The 25,067-nt window shown below is 56.4% G+C and overlaps 1 protein-coding gene and 3 pseudogenes across 3 annotated transcripts in view; 3 read left to right on the top strand and 1 right to left on the bottom strand.

Moving 5' to 3' along the window:
• The window catches only part of LOC103350904 (uncharacterized), a 326,018-nt gene that overhangs the window by 175,260 nt on the left and 125,691 nt on the right, over window positions 1–25,067 (top strand). The window lies entirely within an intron of this gene.
• Window positions 5,475–6,823, top strand: LOC138844898 (solute carrier family 49 member A3-like; annotated as a pseudogene).
• Window positions 10,974–12,736, top strand: LOC149122644 (ATP synthase F(0) complex subunit e, mitochondrial-like; annotated as a pseudogene). The gene is made up of 4 exons (XR_016219743.1): window positions 10,974–12,009; window positions 12,315–12,368; window positions 12,460–12,558; window positions 12,658–12,736. The product of XR_016219743.1 is annotated as an ATP synthase F(0) complex subunit e, mitochondrial-like (transcript).
• On the bottom strand, window positions 13,000–21,440 carry LOC138844897 (rod cGMP-specific 3',5'-cyclic phosphodiesterase subunit beta-like; annotated as a pseudogene).

Below are 25,067 nucleotides of genomic sequence, written 5' to 3'. Positions count from 1 at the left end.
TCCCATCTCCCGCTCCCTCTCCCATCCCATTCACATCAAGATTTTTTTTCTTTTTTTCTTTTTTTCTTTTTTTTTTTTTGACAGGCAGAGTGGACAGTGAGAGAGAGAGACAGAGAGAAAGGTTTTTCTTTTGCCGTTGGTTCACCCTCCAATGGCCGCCGCGGCCGGTGCACTGTGGCTGGCACACCACGCTGATCCGATGGCAGAAGCCAGGTGCTTCTCCTGGTCTCCCATGGGGTGCAGGGCCCAAGGACTTGGGCCATCCTCCACTGCACTCCCTGGCCACAGCAGAGAGCTGGCCTGGAAGAGGGGCAACCTGGACAGAATCCGGCACCCCGACTGGGACTAGAACCCGGTGTGCCGGCGCCGCAAGGCGGAGGATTAGCCTAGTGAGCTGTGGCGCCGGCCAAGATTTATTTTCAGTTATCTTTATATACAGAAGATCGATTTAGTATATATTAAGTAAAGATTTCATCAGTTTGCACCCACACAGAACATAAAGTGTAAATTACTGTTTCAATACTAGTTATAGCATTAATTCTCATGGACAACATATTAAGGACAGAGATCCTACATGAGGAGTAAGTACACAGTGACTCCTGTTGTTGACTTAACAATTTGACGCTCTTGTTTATGGCATCAGAAATCTCCCTAAGCTCTAGTCATGAGTTGCCAAGGCTAGGGAAGCCTTTTGAGTTCGCTGACTCAGATCTTATTTAGACAAGGTCATAGTCAAAGTGGAAGTTTCCTCCTCCCTTCAGAGAAAGGTACCTCCTGCTTTGATGGCCTGTTCTTTCTACTGGGATCTCACTTGCATAGATCTTTCATTTAGGTTTTTTTTTTTTTTTTTTTTTTTTTTGCCAGAGTGTCTTGAATTTCCATTAAAGGGATACAAATTAGGAAGGAAGATTTCAAACTATCCCTCTTTGCAGATGATATAATTCTTTATTTAGGGGATCCAAAGAACTCTACTAAGAGACTATTGGAACTCACAGAAGAGTTTGGCAAAGTAGCAGGGTATAAAATCAATGCACAAAAATCAACAGCCTTTGTATACACAGGCAATGCCACAGCTGAGAAAGAACTTCTAAGATCAATCCCATTCACAATAGCCACAAAAACAATCAAATACCTGGGAATAAACTTAACCAAGGACGTTAACGATCTCTACGATGAAAATTACAAAACCTTAAAGAAAGAAATAGAAGAGGATACCAAAAAATGGAAAAATCTTCCATGCTCATGGATTGGAAGAATCAATATCATCAAAGTGTCCATTCTCCCAAAAGCAATTTACACATTCAATGTAATACTAATCAAAATACCAAAGACATTCTTCTCAGATCTGGAAAAAATGATGCTGAAATTCATATGGAGACACAGGAGACCTCGAATAGTTAAAGCAATCTTGTACAACAAAAACAAAGCCAGAGGCATCACAATACCAGATTTCAGGACAAACTACAGGAGAGTTGTTATCAAAACAGCATGGTACTGGTACAGAAACAGATGGATAGACCAATGGAACAGAATAGAAACACCAGAAATCAATCCAAACATCTACAGCCAACTTATATTTGATCACGGATCCAAAAATAATCCCTGGACTAAGGACAGTCTATTCAATAAATGGTGCTGGGAAAATTGGATTTCCATGTACAGATGCATGAAGCAAGACCTTACACCTTACACAAAATCCACTCAACATGGAGTAAAGACTTAAATCTACAACCCAACACCATCAAATTATTAGAGAGCATTGGAAAAACCCTGCAAGATATAGGTATCGGCAAAGTCTTCTTGGAAAAGACCCCAGAAGCACAGGCAGTCAAAGCCAAAATTAACTATTGGGTTTGCATCCAATTGAGAAGTTTTCGTACTGCAAAAGTAACAGTCAGGAAAGTGAAGAGGCAACCAACAGAATGGGAAAAATATTTGCAAACTATGCAACAGATAAAGGTTAATAACCAAAATCTACAAAGAGATCAAGAAATTCCACAACATCAAAACAAACAACCCACTTAAGAGATGGGCCAAGGACCTCAAGAGACATTTTTCAAAAGAGGAAATCCAAATGGCCAACAGACACATGAAAAAATGTTCAAGATCACTAGCAATCAGGGAAATGCAAATCAAAACCACAATGAGATTTCACCTCACCCTGGTCAGAATGGCTCACATGCAGAAATCTACCAACAACAGATGCTGGTGAGGAAGTGGGGAAAAAGGGACACTAACCCACTGTTGGGAATGCAAACTGGTAATGCCACTATGGTAGTCAGTCTGGAGATTCCTCAGAAACCTGAATATAACCCTACCATACAACCCAGCCATCCCACTCCTGGGAATTTACCCAAAGGAAATTAAGTTGGCAAGCAAAAAAGCTGTCTGCACCTTAATGTTTATTGCAGCTCAATTCACAATAGCTAAGACCTGGAATCAACCCAAATGCCCACCAACAGTAGACTGGATAAAGAATTTATGGGACACGTACTCTATAGAATACTATACAGCAGTCAAAAACAATGAAATCCAGTCATTTGCAACAAAATGGAGGAATCTGGAAAACATAATGCTGAGTGAATTAAGCCAGGCCAAAAGGGACAAATATCATATGTTCTCCCTGATCGGTGACAACGAACTGAGCACCAAAAAGGAAACCTGTTGAAGTGAAAGGGACACTATGAGAAACAATGACTTGATCAGCCCTTGTCCTGACTGTTGATGTACAATGTAATACTTTATCCCTTTTAGTATTTTTTTTTGTTCTAGTACTATTGGTTGAACTCTGTAATTAACACAAGTATTCTTAGGTGTTTAAATTTTAACTGAAAAGTGATGTGTGTGAGAGAGATAGATATCTTTCATGCCCTGGTTCACTCCCCAAATGGCTGCAACACCCAGAGCTGGGCCAGTCAGGAGCCATGAGCCAGAAACTTCTGGTCTCCCAATTTCAAGAGAGTATATAATTTTTATTTTAAAAATTCACACATTCTTGCAATTCTTTGAATACTAGGTCATGACTTAGATTCGACTTCTCATTATTGTTGGGAGGAATATATGCTTCAGACCTTAGTTCATAAATTCTGAACTTAGTCTTATCAGGTTGTTCTCCAGCTCTTCAATTCTGTCTGCTTGCTTTTCAAAGCAATACTTTAATTTCCAAATATCATACTCAAGCCTTCAAGTATAGTGTTCTAGGTGATTTTGTGACTTTTGGGCATTTTGTTCCACTTCTTGGTGTTGATATTCTTCTTCTTGGAACTCATAATTCCTTTCTTTTGGAGCAATCTCTACCTCCATTTTTGGAAGGATGGATCTGCAGTTTATTTTGTGGTTCTTTTGCACTTTCTTGTCCAGAAAGATGACTCTGGATATTATTATGCCATTCTTTCACCTTATTAAAATCATCTTTGAAAGTCATCAATTCCATTTTTATTGTGGTAAGTGTCAATTCAAGTTGTCATCTCGCTTCTGCTTCTTTACAATATTTCTCTTCTAGTCTTCTTAACTGTTCCTCATAAAATCTTTCCTTCTTCTTAATAGTAACTCGCTGGTTTTCAGGGTTTCCACTTTTTCCTTGTGGAATGAATCCATCATCATTACTGACACCAGCAGGAGCAGCACATATACAGAAGTTTCCTGATACTTTCATTTCATTAGCTTCGAGATTTTTTCTTTCTTCTTCAAGCTCAGACTCTGAAGATGATTCTACATCTTTATCTTCTGGTCTTAAGTATGACACCACAGTTACATGATTTTGGTGAAATTCCTCAACATAATTTTTATTTGTTTGCTCTTTTTGGGAACTTTGAACGATAGAAGTATCACTTTCACTTTCTAGATGTGGTGAAGTTGATGGTCCTTTCATGATAAATAAATTGAAGTCTTCCACATCTGGTGCAACACTGCCCTCCACTATGCAGTATATAATGAGAATGTAATCAAATCAAACTATGCAGTATATAATGAGAATGCAATCAAATGATCAGAATGATCAGCAAGTCCACGTTTGTTACAAAGCTTTCTATATTGAAGATCAGAATACTTCTCTACAGAGTACAGAGCTACCTTGACAAGATGTATCAACCCCTTCCTGATGAAGACTGGCTGTGTTGCTTGGTTTATCCTGTCCAGCAAGCATGTGGGCTGTTCTAACCATCTTAATCACTGCATGAACTCTTTGTTTTCAATTAAAAACTCTACCACCGTCTATCTTCTTGGCTAGCAAGTAAAGGTGGTGTTAGGCCATCCTTATTTCTTCTGTTGATATCGGCATTGTGTTGAATGAGCTTTTGTGCTATTTCTGTGTTCTCATTATATACTGCATAGTGGAGGGCAGTGTTGCCATTGTTATCCATATGGTTTGGATTAGGCATATTAGCAGGGAGCTGTATTGGAAGTTGGGCAAGGGAGGTGATGTGCGGGCTGATGTGGGACTCACCCTCGGATGCGTGGTAGGCACTGCTAAGAGAGAGGAAGGGCAGGTACAGGCAGGCTGCCTCTAGTTTTCCACACTGGCCGAGAGGGCTCACTTACTCTCACTCTTCTCCTGGGCAACACTTTTCATGTCCATGCCACACTGATGACATTCCAACAAGGTCTCATATCCACCCTTGAGGAAGCAGACCCATGGGCCAGCAGCACAGGCCGGAGAGCAGAGAGAAGAACATGACTTTCATGGGGCTCTGACCGCGCATCTTCTGCCCTGGGCAGTTGCCCTGGTGAAGCACAACCACGGCTGCCACGCCACTTCCCGCCAGACCTGTTTAGGCAGCACATAGCGCGATGCCACACTGCACCCACTGCAGCAGTACACCGTTGAGGGTTGGTTGAGCCAGCTGTGCATGCTCCACGCGGTGAAGGCCACCTGGGCTCAGCTCTGGGCCCTGCTGTGATGTCCTCTCTCCCAAGGTTTTCCCTGTGTCTGGGCTGAGGCCTGACCGCAGCTGGGCTGATGGCTTCTCTGTCCCTGTGCCTGCAGCAAACCCCCTGGGCATCCTTGTGGCCAATGTGCTGTCACCTGCTCTGGTCAGGAAGGGAGAGGACATCCCTTTGATGGTGAGGCACTCGTGGGGTGCCCCTGTGTGGTGTGCATGTATGTGTCTGTGCATTGTGTGGTGTGCACATGTGTCTCAGTGATATGTGATATGTTGTCTACACATGTGTGGTGTGTGTCTCTGTGTGCATGTTTGGGTACCCCTGTGTGTCCATACCTGTCTGGGGATACTACATGGGTGCTTGTGGGGCCTGCTTCTCTTGGGGGTGTGCAGGTGGCCATTGGGTGGCTGAGCTGAGCCCAGGGAGACTCTGCCTGGAATCCCCTGGGGAAGGGGAGGGTGGAGCAGGGCAGGCTGGGGTTTGGGGGAGATGGGAAGGGGCAGGAAGATGTGGGGCGCCCAGAGCAGGGCGAGCCCGTGCCTAGCTGTATCCTCCAGGCCACCTGGTGACTCTACACCCTCCCCCAGCTCGGTGTTTACATGGTCCCTGCTGGCCTTGCCTGCCTGCTGGCCACTGCCTGCCTCTGGGAGGACTGTGCCCCACTCCCTGCCCTCTGCCAGGGCTGTCAGCCCCACCTCAGGGACATTCCTGGATGGACTGAAGCTGGTAGGTGCAGGGGATTCCGGGTGGGGTGGGCGGGGGCGGGTCAGAAGGGCCCCGGCTGAAGGCCCTGCCCTGTAGCCGCCTGGAACAGGGCCTACATCGTCCTGGCTGTGTGCTATGGGGGCGGCATGGGTATCTTCTCCAGCTTCCTGGCCCTCCTGGAGCAGATCCTCTGTGTGCACGGCTACTCCAGTGTGAGCGTGGGGCAATCCTGGAGAGCCCCTTGGCAGAGGCAGATGCCTTGCCCCTTGGCATGGACGCTGGGTGCGGGGTTCACAGGCCGCCCCCTTCCATGCTGCTCTGAGCCCCAGTGTCCTGCCTGGGCCTCATGGCCCCCGCCCCCCTCCCAGGAGTTTTCTGGCCTCTGTAGGGCTCTCTTCATCCTGTCTGGGACCCTGGGGGCCCTGGTCCTCAGCCTGTACGTGGATCGGACCAAGCGTTTCACCGAGGCCGTCAAGGTGGGCTTCTGCCTGACCTCCATGGCCTGCGTGCCTTCGTGCTGGCGAGAGCCCCTCTAGCCCTGCAGAGCCCCTGTGTGGGCAGCTGGGCCAGTGCTGCTCCAGGGTGGGAGTGCGTCAGACCACAGCCTCTGTGCCCCGCCCCCTCTTCCCAGGTGTCCCGGCTGCAGGGACAGTGCCTGGCACTGGCCACCGTCTGTTTCCTGTTTGGGCTCTTTGGCCTTGCAGTGGAGCCAGTGGCCACAGAGCTGACGGTTGAGTGCCCCTACCCTGTGGGCAAGGGTTCTGCCACAGACCTGGCCTTCATACTGGGGTGAGTGTCTCTGTGCCCCAGCCACTCCCTACACTCCCTGGGCCGAATGCCCCAGGCCCCTGGCAAGGGCTGTGTGCAGGCCTGAACTAGCAGGCAGAGAGGATGCAGCCCCCTCCCCAGGGGCGTCACTGTGATCTTCCACACCCCGCACTGCCGCATGCAGGCCGAGTCCGACATGTCCGCCTCCACCCAGGACATGTCAGCAGCACAGGACCAGGTGCCAGCTCCAGAACCATCCCCTGAGGCCCCAGCACTGTTGGTCCTGGAGTCGGGGGCCCAGGATACTCGGATGGCAGCTCAGGATGGGCAGCGGGAGAGGCAGGCGGGGGTCAACGTGGCTGTGCCGGCCATGGCTCAGAGCCAGTCACAGCACACCCGGGTCTGGCCAGACCAGACCCAGGGTGGCTGGTGCAGGTGCCAGCTTGGGGGGAAAGCTGTTGGGGGTTGAGTTCGGGGCAGAGTCCAACCTGATCAGTGTGCAGAGGCCCTTGCTGGAAGGATCCCATGCAAGTGACCAGAGCCTCAGGCTGGAGCCCCGAGGGTAGGCATTATGGTCAGTTTGGGGTCCGTACTAGTTGAACTTACTGGCAGGGCTCCTCCTCCGGAGGCCAAGCTCAGCACCTCGTAGCCCAGCTTGCCGTCCACATGCACAGTATGTTGTCCACCGCAGGTCGGAAGTAAATCCCAGACACTGAAGCCGGCCTGGTTCATTTGTGCAGCACTGTCGACCCCCACCGCCACACCCCTGTGCACAGAAAGCTCAGGCCCTGTGCCTGAGCCCAGCCGCAGTCCATCCCTGTGAATGAGCCAGCCAGCAGGGTCTAGAGTCTAGCCCTGTGGGCCCTGGGGTGGCAGGGTACCAGGAAGTGAGTGCGCTGGGTGCCAAGCTGTGGGCGAGGCTCTGAGGGTGGCAACCCTGTGCCCCTGGCCACTCAATGGCCTCCAGCCCCAACCAAATCCCTTTCAGCCAGTGCCTCCCTCAGGCGCCTGCCCAGGGCTGCTCTGAGATCATCTTGTCGGCCTGGGATATCAGTAGGTGCTTGATGCTTCAGGGAGGAGGGGTGCCCAGTAGGGTGCTCTGGGCAGACCTGTGGATGCTCTCCTTGCACCCCCATCCTCCACAGGGCAGGCCTGTGGCCCTGGGACATTGTGGCACCTGGTGGCACCCTGGAGGTTCCCAAGGGGCATCTGACTGGGTCAGAGGCACCTGGCACACAGCACCCTCCACAAAAGGGGCCAAAGACACAGCCATCATCAGAGGGACACTGACCCCCTGGTCAGTTTTCTGAGGGGTCAGGGTGACCCCTGGAGGCCTGAAGCTGGAGTGAAGGGGACACAGGCCAGGGTCCAGCACCGAGGGCCTCTGTCTGGGGCAGGGCGAGGGCTGCTGCCCCCTGGGAGCCCAGCACTCAGTTCTTGTTGATGCTGCCTGCCCAGGAGACACCTCAGGGCTGCATTCCAGCTCCAGGACAGGACCAGGGCTCAGCAGCAGCCCCAAAGGTGCTGCTCATCCCTCCTGGGGGTGACTGCTCTCTGGGTCCCCAGCTGGCTAGCCCAGGGTGTGGGCAGGGAGCTGGCGTCCCAGCCCATGGCTTCTCCAGAGTTGAAAACAGAGACTTCAAGAACAACACACACCCAGGGCTGCTGAGGAGGGGCCGTGCCCCCAGCACCCGCCCCTCAGCTTCTCCCCAGACAGGTCCAGGAACATGGTGAGGTGGATGGGCCCCAGCCTCCCGGAGCGTGGCGTCCAGCTTGTCCTTGGTCTCGGGTTTTCCTGCTGCAGACTGGGGCAGGGTCTCATATCCACCTCTGGTTAGGCAGTGGGGTCGCTGGGGCAGGGTCTCATGTCTACCACTGGTTAGGCAGTGGGGTTGCTGGGGCAGGGGCCTCACACCTGCCCTGGCCTTGTTGGGTGTTTGCTGTTTCCATGGGCAGAGGGTTCTCCAGGGAGACCCCCACTGTGCCCAGGTGTGGGTCAGGGGCGCACCCCAGGCCCTGAGGCAGAGAGCGAGGAGGACAGAGCCTAAGAGCGGCTGCTTGGAACAGCAACAGTGGGGTAGCCTCCCCCCCTCCCGGCTCAGCTGAGGAGGGGCCTGGCTGTGCCGCACTCTGGGACCCACCAAAGGGGTGGAGGCGTCCTTAAGGTTCTCCTTGTCAGTGATGCTGTCTTGGTTCTGATCTGTGAGCATGAAGGCCTGGGTCACTGTGCAGCACCCCCAGGCTCACATGGGGTCTTCCAAGCCCGAGAGGGGAGCTCACCTCACACTCCTGGATCTGGGTCTGCCCTCCCTTCTTCCAAGTCTCACTGCTGGCCTGAGACAAGAGTCCGGGAGACTTCACTGTCGTGGCCTATGGTGCTGGAGGAGCCCCAAGCCTGCGTCCTGGGGAGGGGTGGCTGGAGCTGGGGCTGGGGAACAGGGATGGCTATGGCAGCCTCCAGGGCCCTGGAGCAAACAGACTCCATGGGTGGCCAGTCCTAGGCACCAGGACTTCCTGAGGGCCCAGCCCGTGCCTCATGCTGCCCTGGTTGCTATGCTGACACCCACACACTCATGCAAGACACATTCAAATTGCACATGTGTGCACACCCACAGTTCATATGCCTCTGCAGGTCACCATGCTGTGCTCCGTCCATCACAGTCAGTCCCTCCAGCCCAGGCCCCACCTTTTTTTTTTTTTTTTTAAGATTTATTAATTTATTTGAAAGGCACACACAGAGTCTTCCATCTGCTGGTTCACACCCCAAATGGCCTCAAAGGCCAGAGCTAGGCCAATCTGAAGCCAGGAGCTTCTGGGTCTCCCACATGGGCACAGGGGCCCAAGGACTTGGGCCATCTTCTACTGCTTTCCCAGGCCACAGCAGAGAGCTGGATCAGAAGTGGAGCAGCCAGGACACGAACCAGCACTGTAGGTGCCAGCTCTGTAGGCGGTGGCTTTACCCACTACACCACAGTTCCTGCCCGGTCCCCCAGGACACCTTGGGTTTTGGCTGCCACTCCTTACAAGGACAGGATTGAGGCCACCCCAGAGAGTACATAACCGGACAGTGAGCATAGACAGCCCAGTCCTGCCCCTTTGCCCAGGCAAGGCCACATGAGTCTCCCCCAGGGCCTGGGAGGGGTGCATGCCCACCCGGGATGGAGAGGAGCCCTTGCCAGAGCTGTGCAGAGTGGCAGCAGCAGAAGGGTCACCATGCATCCACAGAACTGGTTCTGGAGCTCAGGCCACCATCCTCCCCGCCTTGGGGCCAGGGCTTGCACCTGGCCTGGGGCCACCCATCCTGGCCTAGAGACTGGCAACTTCTTGCCTAGCTCACTGGGGTCAGATTTCTGGGGTGGAAGAGACCTGGAGATGATCAGGCTGACTGGAAGGCCTGAACTGGGACATCTGGCTGTTGGTGCCAGACGTGGGATGCCTCGGCCCAGGAAACAGGACCCAGGGTGGCCACAGCCTGGAGGTATTGGAGATGGGGGTACAGGGTGTAGGGCCCAGGGCAGCCACAGCCTGAAGGGAGTGGGGATGGGGGTGCAGGGAGGGGACCCAGGGCAGCACAGCCTGGAGGGAATGAGGATGGGGGTGCAGGGAGGGGACCCAGGGCAGCACAGCCTGGAGGGAACGGGGATGGGGTGCAGGGAGGGGACCCAGGGCAGCACAGCCTGGAGGGAACGGGGATGGGGTGCAGGGAGGGGACCCAGGGCAGCCATAGCCTGGTAGGAGCGGGGATGGGGGTGTGGGGAGCAGGACCTAAGCCAGCCACAGCCTGGGCTACAGGGAGCAGGAGGTGTGGCTGTGATACCTGGGCAGGGCTCCCCTGAACCACACCTGCCCAAGCTGGCATGGGTCAGGTGCCTCCCCACGTGCTGCAGCCCACAAGCCCCAGGCCCAGTGTGGGCTCCTCAGGCCCCTGTCTGAGGGGTCAGCCAGTGACCAGGTGTGGGTGTGGCTGCTGGGATGCAGAGGGTAAGTCAGCTGCCATGAGGCTGGGGCAGGCTGAGGCAGCCTTTGCTGACTGTGTCTGCCGGCCCTGGCAAATACGCATCCATCCCACTCTGGGTGTGTGCGTGCTGGGAAGGGGTGCAGGGTGGCGGTCCGGCCTGCTGCTTGTCCTGGGCTCCCTCACAGGGACCAGGACCCCAACTGGCAGGCACTGAGTGTATTGTAGGTAGGCATACAGGATAAAACTGATTAGGTTTGTGAGCTGGAAGACCACGCCCCCGTGTGATCTCAGGCCCCTACCTGACCACACCTGTATGCCCACCTGCCAATCAGGGTAATTAACTACTACCCTTCGGCAGAGGATTAAAGCGCTGAAACACAATGGGCCCGGCCCTTTTTTGCCGCTATAGCTCTTTGTTGCCCCCCAACCCCACTTTGGGATGCGTGGCCTTTGGGACGTCCATGCCACTGCCCGTGATAAGCTGTTAATAGCTGCACAAAACGCTTGCTGCACCTGGCTGTTGGCCTGCTTTCTGCCTGGTAGGGATTCCAACTTCCAGACTTTCCCTCACTCTCCTGTGCATTTCTCACTGAATTAAAAAGCTTAAAAACTCACCATGCTGCCTGGTCTATTTGTGCCAATATTCAGGTTTCTTATCTGAATACGAGGCAAGAGCCCACATAGCTTTTTAATTTCGAATTAGTAGTCAGCAAACCGTAACAAGGGCAGCCCTGGATGGGGCCGGAGCTGGCCGCAGACGCGCCACCCAGAGCACGAGCACCAGCATGGCTTGTGGTCATCACGCGTGAGGGGCTTGCGACAACCCCCCACCCTCCGTGAGGCCGAGAGGGTGGGAGCTCCAGGGAGCCCAAAGCCGCGGCCATTCCCACAGGTGCAGCGGGCTCCCGCAGGCGAGGGCCAGGCAGCCCTGGCATCCTGAGCCCCCTGACCTCGGGTCCTGTGCCCTCCCCCCCCACACACACTAATTTCTGACTCAGGAAACCTCGGATGGTGATGGGGCCGGGTTTATTCTAAGGCGCAGGCAAGTGGACACAGCTTCCATCACCTGAGTCGTCTGTCGGGGTGGAGGGTAGGCCTATGTCCACAGAGCGGGGTCAGGCTGAGGGCTTGGGGCCAGGCTCGGGTTGGGGGGCGCGGCTGGCCGCTCGCGGACGTCGGGGCACCGAGGCGTCTGCGGCTGCATCGTATTCCCCAGGTCCCGTGGAAAGGCCGGGAACGGTCACGGAGTAGGCTTCCCCGGGGAGACCTTAGTCCCCTTCCCAGCCAGGCGCACACACGGCGGGTGGGCCTCCCGTCCGGACCCCGGGACCCTCCCAGCAGACCGTGGGCCCTCTTTGCCGCTGGTGCTGTGACTCGGACTCCTCCGGTACACACACAGATGCAGCCCGAGCACGCACTCCGCGCGCCCGCACCCGGGCCGCACCATCGCGCTCCGGCGGGGGCTGCCGCGCATGCGTAATCGAAGCCCGAGTCCGGCGCTTCTGCTTGTGCACCGCACCCCTGACGTCATCCCTGGGGTGGCTGCCTCGGCCCCTTCTGCTACTGCAGCGTATGCACCCCTCCTCCCGCAGAATTGGCCCATAGCCTTCCGCGTGGCTTCCGTCGAGGGGTTTTGCTTCTGGTTCGAGGTCACGGACAAGATGGTGCCGCCGGTGCATGTCTCCCCGTTCATCAAGGTGAAACGAGCTTTGCAGTCGCCGCCTGCGGGCTGCGACCCCCGGATTCCGTGACCTGCCCCTGCCCGGCCCCTGGCCTCAGGACCCTGGGACATCCCCCCCATCCCATGCCCTCCGCAGCCCCTGGACTCCTCGCATCCCCCGCGCTCCCTGTGTCTCTTCGCGCCCCCGACCCCATGCCCTCCGTGCCCCCGCCCTGCGCCCCCGGGACCCCCTCGCGCCCCCCGTGGCTTCCCACCCCAGCCCTTCGTCCCCTGTGGCCCCCGGCCCCGCGGTGCGAGTCCTCCCGACTCCCTCTCCCGCAGCTGGGCCGCTACTCCGCGCTGTTTCTTGGCGCGGCGCAGGAGTCAGGCGACACAGTGAGTGACCAGCGTGCGGGGCGGGAGGGTGGGCTCGGGCCCCTGGCGCCCCCTCTGCGGCTTCACCGGAGCCCTCGCCGTCCCGCTCCAGGTTACCTGAAGCCCTGCGCGGAGGAGGAGAGGCGGCTGGCGGCGGCGGGAAAGCAGAAGCAGGATGAGCTGAAGCCTATCTCGAGGGAGCGGGCGGAAGGTACCGCGCCGCGCCGCGCGGTCCCGGGGTGGTGGCGCAGGGCGGCTGGCCCGCATCTGGGGGTGGGAGGGCACCCTAACTGCAGCCTTTTTGCCGCAGCCGAGGACGACAGCATCCTCAAGTGAGTGTCTCCCAGAACCGAGCTTCGTTGCGGGAATAAAGCGGCCCGTGCGGTGCGTGTCTGTTTCCCTCCATCCTGGGATGGGCGGGGAGCGGACTCCGGTCTCCCGCATGGCGCCATCCGGGGGCTCTCCTGCACTGGGTCCCGCGCGCGGAGACAGCAGCTCGGTTTCTCTGACTTTATTCTGGATCTGCTTGGTCTACGACCATGAGAGGCGGCCTCCGTGGGCCGGCCTCCTGGGTGCACTCAGACAGGTGCAGGCCCTTCGGGCTCTCCCGCAGCAGCGTCCACTTCACAGCACTCACACCTGGCTTAGGTTTGTGAAAACACAAAAACCTTGGAACAATTCAACGCGGCTTCTTCTGGCGGCCTAACCTGACACCAAACTGCCAGAGACGGAGCTGGGGGCTCTGCAGGTCCCACGTCAGGTCCTGGGACGCAGCTCACAGGATGCATCAGGTGGAAGACTTGGGAGCCGGGCCCCGTTGCAGATCTCTGTGCCGCCTGCAAGAGAAGGGGGGGCCGTGAGTGGGAGCCACACAGGCCACTTCCCCGCTGCTCTGAGTGACCTCTGTGGTCCCTGCAGGAGAGAGGGCGGAGCATGGCGGGGCCAGCCGGGGCCGATGAGCCGATTAGCTGGGGCTGGGCCTGCCTTAGTCTTGGCCCTGTTGTCCAGGGGAGTCACCCCCCTTCGCCAGGGCTTCCACGCCCCTCAGATTTGTGGCTTGGGTTCTGGAAGGCGCAGGACTTTTTCTCAGTGTTGGTGAAAACTGATGGCAGGGAGTAGCGCAAGTGCTGGGTCTGGCTGTGTCCACTCCCTGGGGCTGCCGTCCTCCCCGAGCCCCTGCAAGGACTGGCAATGCCAGTGAGGGCCTCTCTGCCCTGCGGGGCCGGCCTTCCACACGTCTGCTGGCGGGGCTCACACACTGGAGGCCCCTTGGAGGGAGCCCCACATGTACCCAGGGCCTTCACTTTAGCCTCGTACTCATCCGCCAGCACCTTCCACTCTTTCCTGTTGTTCTGCAGTCAGTCAAACATGGGCAGGATTTCCTCTTGGAACAGTGAGAACTCCTGAAAGGGGTGGAGGCATCACCAGGCCACCCACAGGGGCTTCCCAGCCCAAACCCTTGCAGGCTTGCCGGGCCTGGCCCACCGCCGGGCGTCCCTTGGCAGACAGAGCTGTCGGTGAGGGAGAGGCAATGAGCAGGACATCAGGTCCCCAGCAAAGCCCCAAAGGGGATGTTGGGGGGTTGTGTGTGAGGGAGCTCCTGCGGACATGGTTACTGCAGGCGGGGCTGGGGCAGGACGCCCAGCGTCCCCTGAAAGGAGATGGCATGTGGCAGATGAGCCCACCCCAGATGCCTCTTTGTCACCCACATGACGATCTCCTTCCACGTGGTCTCCAGTGACAGGTACTCCACCCAGCTCTTGTCCTGGTTGTTCTTGGTCTCATCCGCGACCTGGAACATCCTCCTCTTCCTGAGCCCACAGCTGGGGCGGTGGCATGGGGAGAGGGGCGGAGAGGAGGGGGAGCTGAGGCTGGAGTCACCCCGGGGGTCCCGCCTGCTTCCCAGAGCCTCCAAAGCCGGGGTATCACAACCCGACCACTAGCGTGATCCCTCCCTCAGCATGGCCCCGCCCTTCCAGGGAGGGGAGCGCGCTTGAAGTAGAGCACCAGGTCAGTGGCGATGATGGCGATGTCCATGAGGTGGATCACGTGCTCGTGCTGCTGCAGGTTCAGGTTCTAGTAGATGTTGAGGCTCTGCGGGAGATCACATGTCAGCCACGCGCAGCCGGCGCCCCCACTGTCCCCTTGACCCATCCTGGTGCTTGGGCGGGCCCCGATCTGGCCTCCGGGGTTCTGTCCCCACACACGCTGCAGGAACCCGGGTTGGGCCTGCACCCTGCGTGGTCGCCTCACCCACAGCGGCCGCCGGGTGCCCTCTGCCTCCTCTGGGTCCTGGGACCTGGATGACCGCCCTGCCAGGGGCAGGGCCGAGGAGGTCCCAGCTTTACAGGACACCTGCTGGCCACTCTGCGCCGATGGTCTCAGGCCACTGCCTCCTCAGAGGGGCACAGCTGGCCTCCGGCCTCATCCTCACACGGAGCCCTGGGGTCTCCCTTGGCTCAGGGTCACGCAGACTCTGATGGCTGGAAGTGAGGACACAGACCTCCTCGGACAGAAGGAACTTCCTGAACTCCAGGTAGTACTGTTCCAGGATCGAAGAGCCCTGGAGCTTGGCCAAGGGGTTCTGGGACCTGCCATGTGTGCCATGGAAAACGAGCGTGGAGGAGCGGCCGGAGCTGCCGACTCCAGCCCACCCTGGGTGCTGCATGGCCATTGGCAGCAAGTCAGGTCCACCTCAGGGTGTGGTGACTCCCAGCCCACCCGGCCAGGGGCCTACTTCATCTGGTGCAGGTTGTTGGTGCCGCGGTGGTTGATGTCATGGCACAGGCCGGCTGTCTCCATAGTGAAATCCTCCAGGTCAGTGTAGTAGCTCTTCAGCTTGCCCATCTGAGGGGTGGGGGCAGCACATGGGGACGTGAGGAGGGGGAGCTGGGCCCCTGCCCATCCACCACGGTGCGGGTAGGAATGAACTGGACAGAGGCGCCCGCCTCCACCCCACCATGAGAGGCCCATGTGGGACTGGGGCCCCTGTCTGCCCATGGATGCCCCTGTGCTGCACCTGTCCCCACCCCCACGGCAGGTCTGGGTCTGATTCGGGCCCCCCATCTGCCTGCCTGCATACCCACCATGAGCAGCATGGACATGGTCTGGGTCACGTTGAAGCTGTGACGCCAGTTGTGGTAGGTGATCCAGCATTAGGCTTTGCTGACGGAGAACAGGAGCCACACCAGGACCTGGGGGAGCACACAGGCTCTGGGCCCAGCCCCACCCCTGTCACCAGCCCTCGGGGAGTGGTTTGTGGAGGGGTGCAGGAGGCCTGGGCAGGGCAGAAGCCAAGAGCAGCCCCACTGGGACAGGACATCGTCCTGGGCAAGGCTGGGAGACAGATGTGGGCAGCAGGGGCCTCAGCTGTGTCCACTGAGACAGTTAGGGTCAGAAAACAGACTTTTTTTTTTTTATTCTAACTTATACGTGTGTAATGTTTCCTCTTTGTGTTTAGTAAAATTTCCTTCACCGTGCAGTGTCCTGTCTCTGAGCTGTGGGAAGCAGGCACAGTGGTGGGAGCAGGTCAAGGGAAGAGAACCTGGGTTGGGGAGGGGAGGTTGCAGAGCAAGGAAGACCACCTGCCAGGGCCTAGGGCTCTACTGCCACCTGGAGGCCGCCTCACAGTGACCTCCTGATGGGCCCCTCAGGGAAAAATTCCACTCCTGCTACCCCATCTTCCCTCCTCTACCCACTTGGTGTTCACTCCAGACAGACTGGCTGTGTTTGCCCCAAAACCTTCTCATGGAACCTGGAGCCTCCAGCCATGTCCCCTTCACCTCCTAGGGGCTCTGAGGCCCTGACCACACCCCTCTCACCTCCTGGGGCTCTGAGACACCCCCCCAACCATGCCCCTCCCACCTCCTGGGGGCTCTGAGGCCCTGACCACGCCCCTCCCACCTCTGGGGGTTGGGACCCTGACCCCTCCCCTTCTACCTCTAGAGGTTGAGACCCTGACCATGCTGCTCCCACCTCCTGGGGCTCTGAAATACCCCCTCACTAACCTCCTGGGGGTTCTGAGGCCTGGACCATACCCTTCCCACCTCTGAGGGTCTGGACCCTGACCCCTCCTTCTACCTCCTGGAGGTTGGGACACCGACCACACCCCTCCCACCTCCTGGAGGATCTGGAACTTGCGGACCACACCCAGCTCGTAGTACATTTGGATGCCACATTTGACCAGCTCCAGCTCGGTGCACTCCAGGTCGGAGAAGTGGAACTCATAGATGTTGAACTTGCTGGGTCCTGGCAGCTCTTCCTTCTGTGAGGAGGATCATGGGCTGAGGGTCAGGCCTCCAGCCACTCAACTTGTCATGTGTCTCCTCCCTGAGCCTGCTGTCCAGCCCGGACACTGTGGCTGCCTCTAGAGATACCTGCCCTGCTGGCCACTCCAGTCTACAGCCCAGCACACGCGTCCTCTGCTGGCTCGGCAGGTCCCCTCCTCCCTCCCACCTGTGTCCTCACCAAAACATCAGGGAAGTTGGCACAAAGCTAAGCACAGAACGGTGCACAGGTACACATGGACTCAGGCACACGTGTGAACAAGTACACATGGGCAAGGCAAACATGGCTCAGGCACACATGTAAACAAGTACACATGGGCAAAGCACACACAGCTCAGGCACACATGTGCACATGCAGGCACACAGGTGCAGACTCACTCCCCAGACACGTGCAAATGATCACAGGGTAGCAGCTCCCTGTCCGAGCCCCAGGGGTGGCTCTGGAAAATCACACGGCAGACACAGTGGTGGTGATATTGCATGGGTGACACACGTGTGTATGCGACACATGCAAACAAAGATGCACTGGGTGTCATGGGTCCTGGCCACTCCCATAGTGAGGACAGCAAGACGGACAGAGATGACAACACGGATGGTTCTGGGAGAGCACATATTACTTCCACTGTAGCTGGACAACTGCTCATACACTGGCCAGACTCAAAGCCCGAGTTATGTAGACATGGCAGGCCAAGGAGGGTGGACACTGTGTACAGCCAGCAGGCGGCAGTGGGCAGCACAGGACTCTTCCCCCCCCCACCACCACCAGGAGGCCAGTTCGCAGCCCAGGGACGGGAAGGGGGAGCTCACCAGGATGAGGCCCTTTTCCTCCTCCTCACAGTCTGTGGGCTCCTTCCCCAGATGGTCTCTGGTAGGCAGGGAGGGAGCAGCATACAGCATACATGTGTAAGGCCAAAGGACTGTGCCCCCACCCTCAGGGTGACACAGAGGGGCCACATCCCCTGAACCCTCCTGTGGTGACACAGAGGAGCCATGTCCTCTGCGCCCTCCTGTGGTGACATAGAGGAGCCATGTCCTCTGCGCCCTCCTGTGGTGACATAGAGGAGCCATGTCCCCTGCACCCTCCTGTGGTGACACGGAGGAGACCACGACCCTGCACCCTCCTGTGGTGACATAGAGGAGCCACGTCCCCTGCACCCTCCTGTGGTAACACGGAGGAGTCCACCTCCCCTGCGCCCTCCTGTGGTGACACGGAGGAGACCATGTCCCCTGCACACCCATGGTGACACGGAGGAGCCTGACATGTCCCCTGTGCCCTCGTGAGTGTGTGGATGGTTCATCTGAGAGCTGTGGGAAGCAGCGACTTGGGAAGGCCCAGGTAGCCTTGCGTGCAGACATGAGAGAGAAATGGGTACTGCAGCTCGCTTCCCACACGACCCTGGCTTTCTGGCACTGTCCTCAGAAACCCCACAGGGAGCACGTGGGCCTGGAGGAACACGAGGCTCTGGGAAGGACCCCGGGCAGGGGAGGGGCCCCTGGACACAGGCACAGTACCAGGATCACCTGGATCTCGTCCTTGTCACATTGCACGTGGTAGAGGACCATGTCCTGGGCGATGTCCTTGTGGTTCTCCAGTTTGTTCATCTTGTCATACGTGTCCGTGTTCAGCACCAACCAGCCCAGAAACTGCATCAGGGACTGAGGGACAAGTACGCCCTGTGTGCCACGCCTGGGCTCCCAGGGGCAGCAAGTGCTGGGACAGGTCCCCAGGGTGCCCAGGAGGCATGGCCCAGTCCCGAGGTCTGAGGCAGGGAGCTGTCCACAGTCGGGCAGGTGTTTACCTCCATGATAACCTCATCCTGCTGGTCAAAGGGCTTCCCATCCTTCCTGTTGTAAAATGTAGCCACCCCCACGATCTCCTCTTTCTTGTTGATGATGGGCATGGACAGCACGTTCTTGATGACCCAGCCAGAGTCGTCCAGGGGCCCGTCCTGTGGAGTGGCGTCCAGAGCTGAGGCAGCTTGGGTCCCGCCCTGCCAGCACAGCCCTCATGCCAAGGTCGGGCTGTCGGTCCAGCCTGGGCACCCTTCCTGGCATGTGAGTGCCGTGTGAATGCTTTCCCTCATGGTTTTCTCACTGGAGGACTGGGGGCATTTCCCACCAGGCTGGCTTCCTGGGGTGCAGGCCTCAGCCATGCAGGGGCCATGCTGTGTTCTGTTGCAATGGTTGCTCACTCGGGGTCTCGTATTTCCACTCTGTTCTGGGGCGTTAATGGGCCGGTTCCCGCAGGAGGCCCTCAGAAGCCTTCTGCCCCAGGAGAGACACCCCGTCCCCCCCAGGTAGGTGTTCCCAGCAGAGGGCGCGTGGAGCAGACGCCAACCTGTGCAGAGGCCCTGCCTGGCCCAGCTGAGATCAGCCAAGACCAGGTGAGCCCAGTCAGCCAAGGTCTGCCAGGAGCAGCCGAGGCCCGGCTGACCCAGCGCAGAGCTCATCCTGGCTGTTGCCAGCCACTGAGGCCGGGGCTGCTGCTTAAGCGGCAGGCAGGGCTGTGTTCTTCCGTAAGTGGAGTACAGTCTCTGTCAGTGAACAGTCTGGTACCTGGAACTTGAACATTTTGTCCGTGAAGGTATTCATGATGTTACAGATCTGGAAGACAGCAAGCAGCCTCAGTGGCAGAACGGGCAGCATGGCTCTGACAAGGGGTGAGCTCCTGGCGAGGCAGAGCTGAGGGCTGGCTTTGGGTCAGGGCTGGGGCCTGGCAGACACAGGATGGCCCTAGGCAGAGCCGAGGGCTGGTTGAGGCCCAGGGCAGGGACTTGGGGGCCCCAGATGGCACAGGACTCACAAAGCCACTTTCTGCCATGTAGGTTGGAAGGCCACTGGCCAGGGCCCAGTGATCAGCTGGGGGTGTGATGGGGAGAGAACAGAGAGTCAGGGGGATGGACACTTGGGTGGGCAGGCGTGTGCATCAACCTGGGTGAGCAGGTGTGCATATCCATGGGTCTCCTCCCTCTCTGAGCTCAGGTGCAGGGGAAGGCAGGAGAGGGTGGTGGGTGGTGGGAGCTGATGAGGACTGGAGGGAGGGAGAGGAGGCAGGGGTGGGAGGTTTGTGGGGGTCCCTGTGCTAACCTGTTCCCTCTTCCCACTCTGTCCCTCTAATGAGGGGGCCACCTGGCTCCAAGCCTGCCTCCAGGGACTCAGGCTGGTGGCCAGCACTGCTGTCCTGTCCTGACCTGTGCCTGTACTGGCACCTGGACCCTAGTGCCTATCTGGGGCCCGGCCATGCAGCTTCTGGGTGGGGACAGCAACACTCTCCCCTCCAGGCTCTCTCAACTGACCCCTCCCCTGCTCCTGGAGCCTCCAGTTGGTGGGGATGGGCTGGCTGAGCCCAGATGAGGACCCAAGGGCCTCAGGCTGAAGTTGCTGCTGATGGAGCCCCATGGACAGGCCAGCTGACCCCTCTGGACACCCACTCTGCATGTGCACAGTGCCTGGGGCTGGTCACACTTCCTCAGCTCCCCAGGACCCTCCTCACTGTCTCCAGCCCTGCTGCACTGTGCCCATGGCAGCTGGAACCACAGGCTGGGCCACATGGCAAGCTTCCTGTGAGAGCTGACACTTACAGGATGACCTTGATGTCCTCCTTGCCATGGAGGATGTAGTTGATGACCTTGTGGAAGACAATTTCCTGAGAAGTAAAACATATCAGGTGTGGGGGCTCCTAGCCTAGCTCCTCCGTGGGATCTCTCCCTGAGAGGTGAGCAGACACCAGGGCCCTGCCCCAGACACACACACACACACACACACACACAAGCACATGGTCGCATGCTGCACTCTGCCACACTCATGCACACTTGCATACCTGGTCACATACACTATGCACATGGTTACTCACCACACACAAGCATGCACACACATGACACACTTGCAGTCACATACAACCACACACAGGCAATCCACATGTGCACACACAGCCAACCATACACACACAACCATACAGCATCAAACACATTTGCAGGTGACACACACAAGGGCCCACACACCCATCAAACATGGACAATCATTCACAACTAGACATTCGCAGGAGACACACACAGAGTCACACCCATCAGGCACACTCACACACATGCAACCACACCCACACAGTCACATAGTGTACACAGCGATAGACACCTCTGGTATGCACACGTTTTATGCCCGCATGTGTACACAGGTGGAATGTCACTTGTCCTCAGGACCCTGCACACAGATTGAGAGCTGTCTTCTCTGTCTGCCCCTCAGCACTCCATACATGTGCATGCTCACATGTGCAGCCTGGGTACATGTGCGAAAATGTTCCCGTGGTTTAGGGAAGCAGGGGCTCAGCCCGTGGGATAGATGCCAGCCTTGGCCAGCTGAGGCCACCCACACCTCTGGAGCACACCAGGGTGCAAGGACAGTAGCTGATAGACACTCAGGGCTGTCCTGGTGCCCCGGTCCCCTTCCCCAGGTCCTCCCACCCTGGGGCTGAGGAGCCACATGTCACGGGGCCTGGCCATTTCCTGCTCGACTCACCTGGCTGTCAGGTGTGCATGGGCCTGAATAGGGCTGGGCCTCCCCCATCAGCACAGCCCAGACATCAAATAATTCCTGAGCAGAAGAGAGGAGAGCAAGGTGAGCTGTCCACCTGGAAGCCAGGCCAGGCTGGGTGGGGGCCTCACCTTTTCCTTGGTCATGTCCAGGAGGCCCACAGAATAGTGGTCACAGTTGAGATAAGCCCGCACCGTGTAGAAGGCACTGTGTGGAACTGCCTCTCGATGTCTTTCAGCTTCTCAAACACCTTGTTGGCCGACCACAGCAGCAGAGGCATCACCCCTCCCCCACCTGACACAGCAGCACCTGCAGCAGAGGCACCACCCCTCTCCCACCTGACAGCACCTGCCATCTGACCCCTCCCACATTCACTGCCCACAGCAGGAGACTCTACCATTCAGCCTCATGGTGGCCCCCTCTGGGAAGCCAGGCAGGCAGATCCTAGGAACCCATCCACCCGGGACATGGCACCTGCTCTATTTCCCCACCTGGAGATCTTCTACTCTCTTTCTCTCTGCTTCCTTCTCCCTGTCTCCAAAGATGGCAGCAGCATGCCCAGCCCTGGTTTAACGTGGCTGTCCAGGGATGGCAGTGCCCGTGACATTGTGGAGCATCAGGTCCTACAGGATCCTAGCGCAGCGCTTCTCCAGCCCAGCCCCTCCTCTCTCACCCTCACTCAACATTTGCATGTCTGGGACTTGCTGCATGGGCACCCGTTGTTCCATGCCCTCCTCTCCTGCCATCCGGGTCTCCCTCCCTGACTGGGACCTCGTCCCACTTTGCTGTGACCACAAGCAATGTGAAAAGGCACATCTGTCGGCTGTGATTCAGGAATGAGCCCTGCTGTCAAACATGTGCTCCAGGGCAGTGTACAGGAGACCAAGTGTTTCCACGTGCTGGCTGGGGGTCCCAGATTCCGTCCCATTCTCCGCACCCAGTTTCAGTTCACCAGCCAGCAGCCGGCGGGAGCTCCAGGTGTTGGCATCCTCACTCAAGCCACTGCAAGCTCCTGCCATCTTAACGGGTAGGTGAGAAGGGCATCTCCTGTGGTTCTGATTGGCCCACTCTGGCTTCCCGGTGGGTCTGGGCCCCTTGCTCACCTGGGTTCCCCTCCTCCAACTCATCCACTCAGAGTCCTCTTTGGTTCTCCTTTCTCTTTTTTAAAAAGATTTTATTTATTTATTTGAGAGATAAGAGTTACTGAGAGATAAGAGCTACAGATAGAGAGAGGTAGAGACAGAAAGAGAGGACTTCCATCCACTAGTTCACTCCCCAGATGACCACAATGGCTGGAGCCAAGCTGATCTGAAACCAGGAGCCAGGAACTTCTTCCAGGTCTCCCACCCAGGTGCAGGGGCCCAAGGACTTGGGCCATCTTCTGCTGCTTCCCCAGGCCATAGCAGAGAGCTGGATCAGAAGTGGAGCAGCTGGGATTCAAACCAGTGTTCATATGGGACGCCAGTGAACAAACGGAGGCTTAGCCCACTACGCACAGTGCCAGCCCTTGTTTGGTTCTCCTTGTTACTTGGCAGGATCCGGCTCTCCACACAAACTCCAGAAGCTCACTGTCAGTTGTGTGCATTGTCGACGGGCAGTCCCAGGGTGTGGCTGCTCTGGGCTTGGGTTAAGGCTGCTTGTACCTTACAAATATTTAAAACCTCACTGTGATCCAAGGGTCCACTGTCTCCACTGAGAGTTGAACCTTTTGACTCTAATTCAAGAATTTTCTCTCTTTTTCACATCATGAAAGTCTCCGATGGTTTCCTCTAAGGGCTTTGCTGCTTCCCTTTTTCAGCCTGATCGTGCACTCAAGCTGAGTAACATGGGGAGCAGAGACAGAGTGGTGCAAGCAGGGTGCAGGGTCCATCACGCCCAAGCCGCCTCTGCCAGCCCGTAGAGCCTCCTGTGTGTGGGAGCTTGGGAGACTCTGTGCTTCCTTCCAGGGAGCTGTCTGTCCTTGGGTAATTCTGATGGGGTTATTTTTATGCAACAAAGAATAAGCACAGAACTCTGCCTCCATGTTGACTCACATCATCTCAAAACCACGTGGAATTTTCTCATGTTAAGAGTTCCCTTTTATTCTTAAGGTGACAGGAGGTTTTTTCTAAATTTTTATTTTGTTGTTGGATTTTGTTAAATAATGTTTGCATCTATTAGTTTGACTGATCTATTGGCATATTGAATTACATTGTAGTCATAAATATTAAAATAAATGGCCAGCGAATGACTCTTGTCTTACAGTTTGTGTGTGTGCTTGGCCATTAAGCTTGCTCTGAATCCCTGCTCACAAGTGAGATAATATATCTCGGGTCCCTTGCTTACTTTCAGTCCTTTGTGGGATGAAGTTGATTTTTTTTTTTTGAGTGGTGATTATCCAGTCTGAGACTATCTGTCTTTCCCAAAAGGTCCCACATTTACATGGGGTTGTGGGGAGGTTGTCCTGGCCTCGCCACTTCCCTCCTGGAGTCGTGGCTGGTTTTACTCACCAGGTGCGACATCCTTCAGTCTGACCTCTGTCTTTGGGCTTGCATGAGTCCTCAGGCTGTGCACAGTACTCTTCTTCCAGGCAGACTTCATTTGCAAACAGCAGCAAGTCTGTGCCTGGGCCAGCGCCTTGGAACACTTGGTGCAGCCAGCCCATGTCCATGAAGCCACAGTTCAGAGAGAGGTAGACGCCTTTCTTGGAGTCCAAGATAACATTTATACAATCCCAGGCAAGCAGATGATAAGTATGCTGTGGACCCAGAAAAATAAGTCACTGATGGAACCTATTAAAATATCCTTAGAAAGCACAGGTTACACATATCAGAAGATCTAAAGAAAAATGGCCTGGGAGAGTCTAGTTGCAACATCCATGACCTTGCAGGGACGGAGAAAGTTCTCGGTGATTTCTTACCCTTACCTGTGGCTGACGGGAGCCATGCTCTGCAAACAGGGTCCTGTTATTTGAAGTCCAGCTCCAGGGTCTGCATGGAGATGCAGCCGGCCCTGAAGGAAGAAGCCCAAGCCAGAGCACTCGGAACAAGCAGTGCGGCTCCAATGCGTCTCAGGTGATTTACAAAGTGGTTCTGAGGATAAGAGCAAGAGTGACCTGGGTTAGCTGGGAAACCTTCCAACACCACCGTTTACCCAGGCATTCAGCAGGATTTTTTTTTAATCTATTTATTCCAACTCCTGATTGTACACCACAGCTACAAGCCAGCTAGAAAGTGATCAAAGGGGCATGAAAACGTTGCTGTGGAAATTTCATCAAAATCTTAGGTGTAGACATAACTAAGCCAGCCTGTGCTCTGGGGTGGTGAGGGCATCCGCCTTGTCCAGGGCCTTACAGTTGCTTGAACGGTCACCCCAGAAAAGATGCATCCTCCATGGAGTCCTTGGAACTTGTGAATTTTGTCTCATTTGAGACAGGCTTTCACAGATGTCATTAGCTTAATGAGATCAAAACCAGATGACACTGGGACATCCGAGTGGCCATGGAATGCAAGGACAAGAAAGACAAGAGAATCCACATGAAGAAGAAGCGGAGGTGGCCACAAACCCAGCGACGCAGAGCCTCTGGGGTCCGGGCGGCGGTGGAGAATAAATTCCTTTTATTTTTTATTCATGTTGTAGAAAAGATTTTATTTATTTTCATTTATTTATTCGAAAGGCAGAGTGACAGGGAGAAAAGGAGAGATGAGAAGGAGAAATCTTCCACCCAGTAGTCCACTCTCCAAATGCTCTCAACAGGCACAGTTTGGCCAGGTCAAAACCAGGAGCCAGGACTCCATCCAGGTCTCTGACACGTGTGTCAGGGGTCCAGGCACTTGGGCCATCCTCCACTGCCTCCCAGGAGGCACCTGAGCAGGAGGGTGGATGGGAAGTGGAATGGCCAGGACTCAGACTGGCTGTCTGATTGCCA

Source organism: Oryctolagus cuniculus, chromosome 13 (genome assembly GCF_051225735.1).
Source record: "Oryctolagus cuniculus isolate XC-2025 breed Fujian yellow rabbit chromosome 13, ASM5122573v1, whole genome shotgun sequence".
Lineage (NCBI taxonomy): Eukaryota > Metazoa > Chordata > Mammalia > Lagomorpha > Leporidae > Oryctolagus > Oryctolagus cuniculus.
The sequence above is the reverse complement of the archived record's forward strand: the minus strand, read 5'-3'. Positions and strand labels throughout refer to the sequence as shown.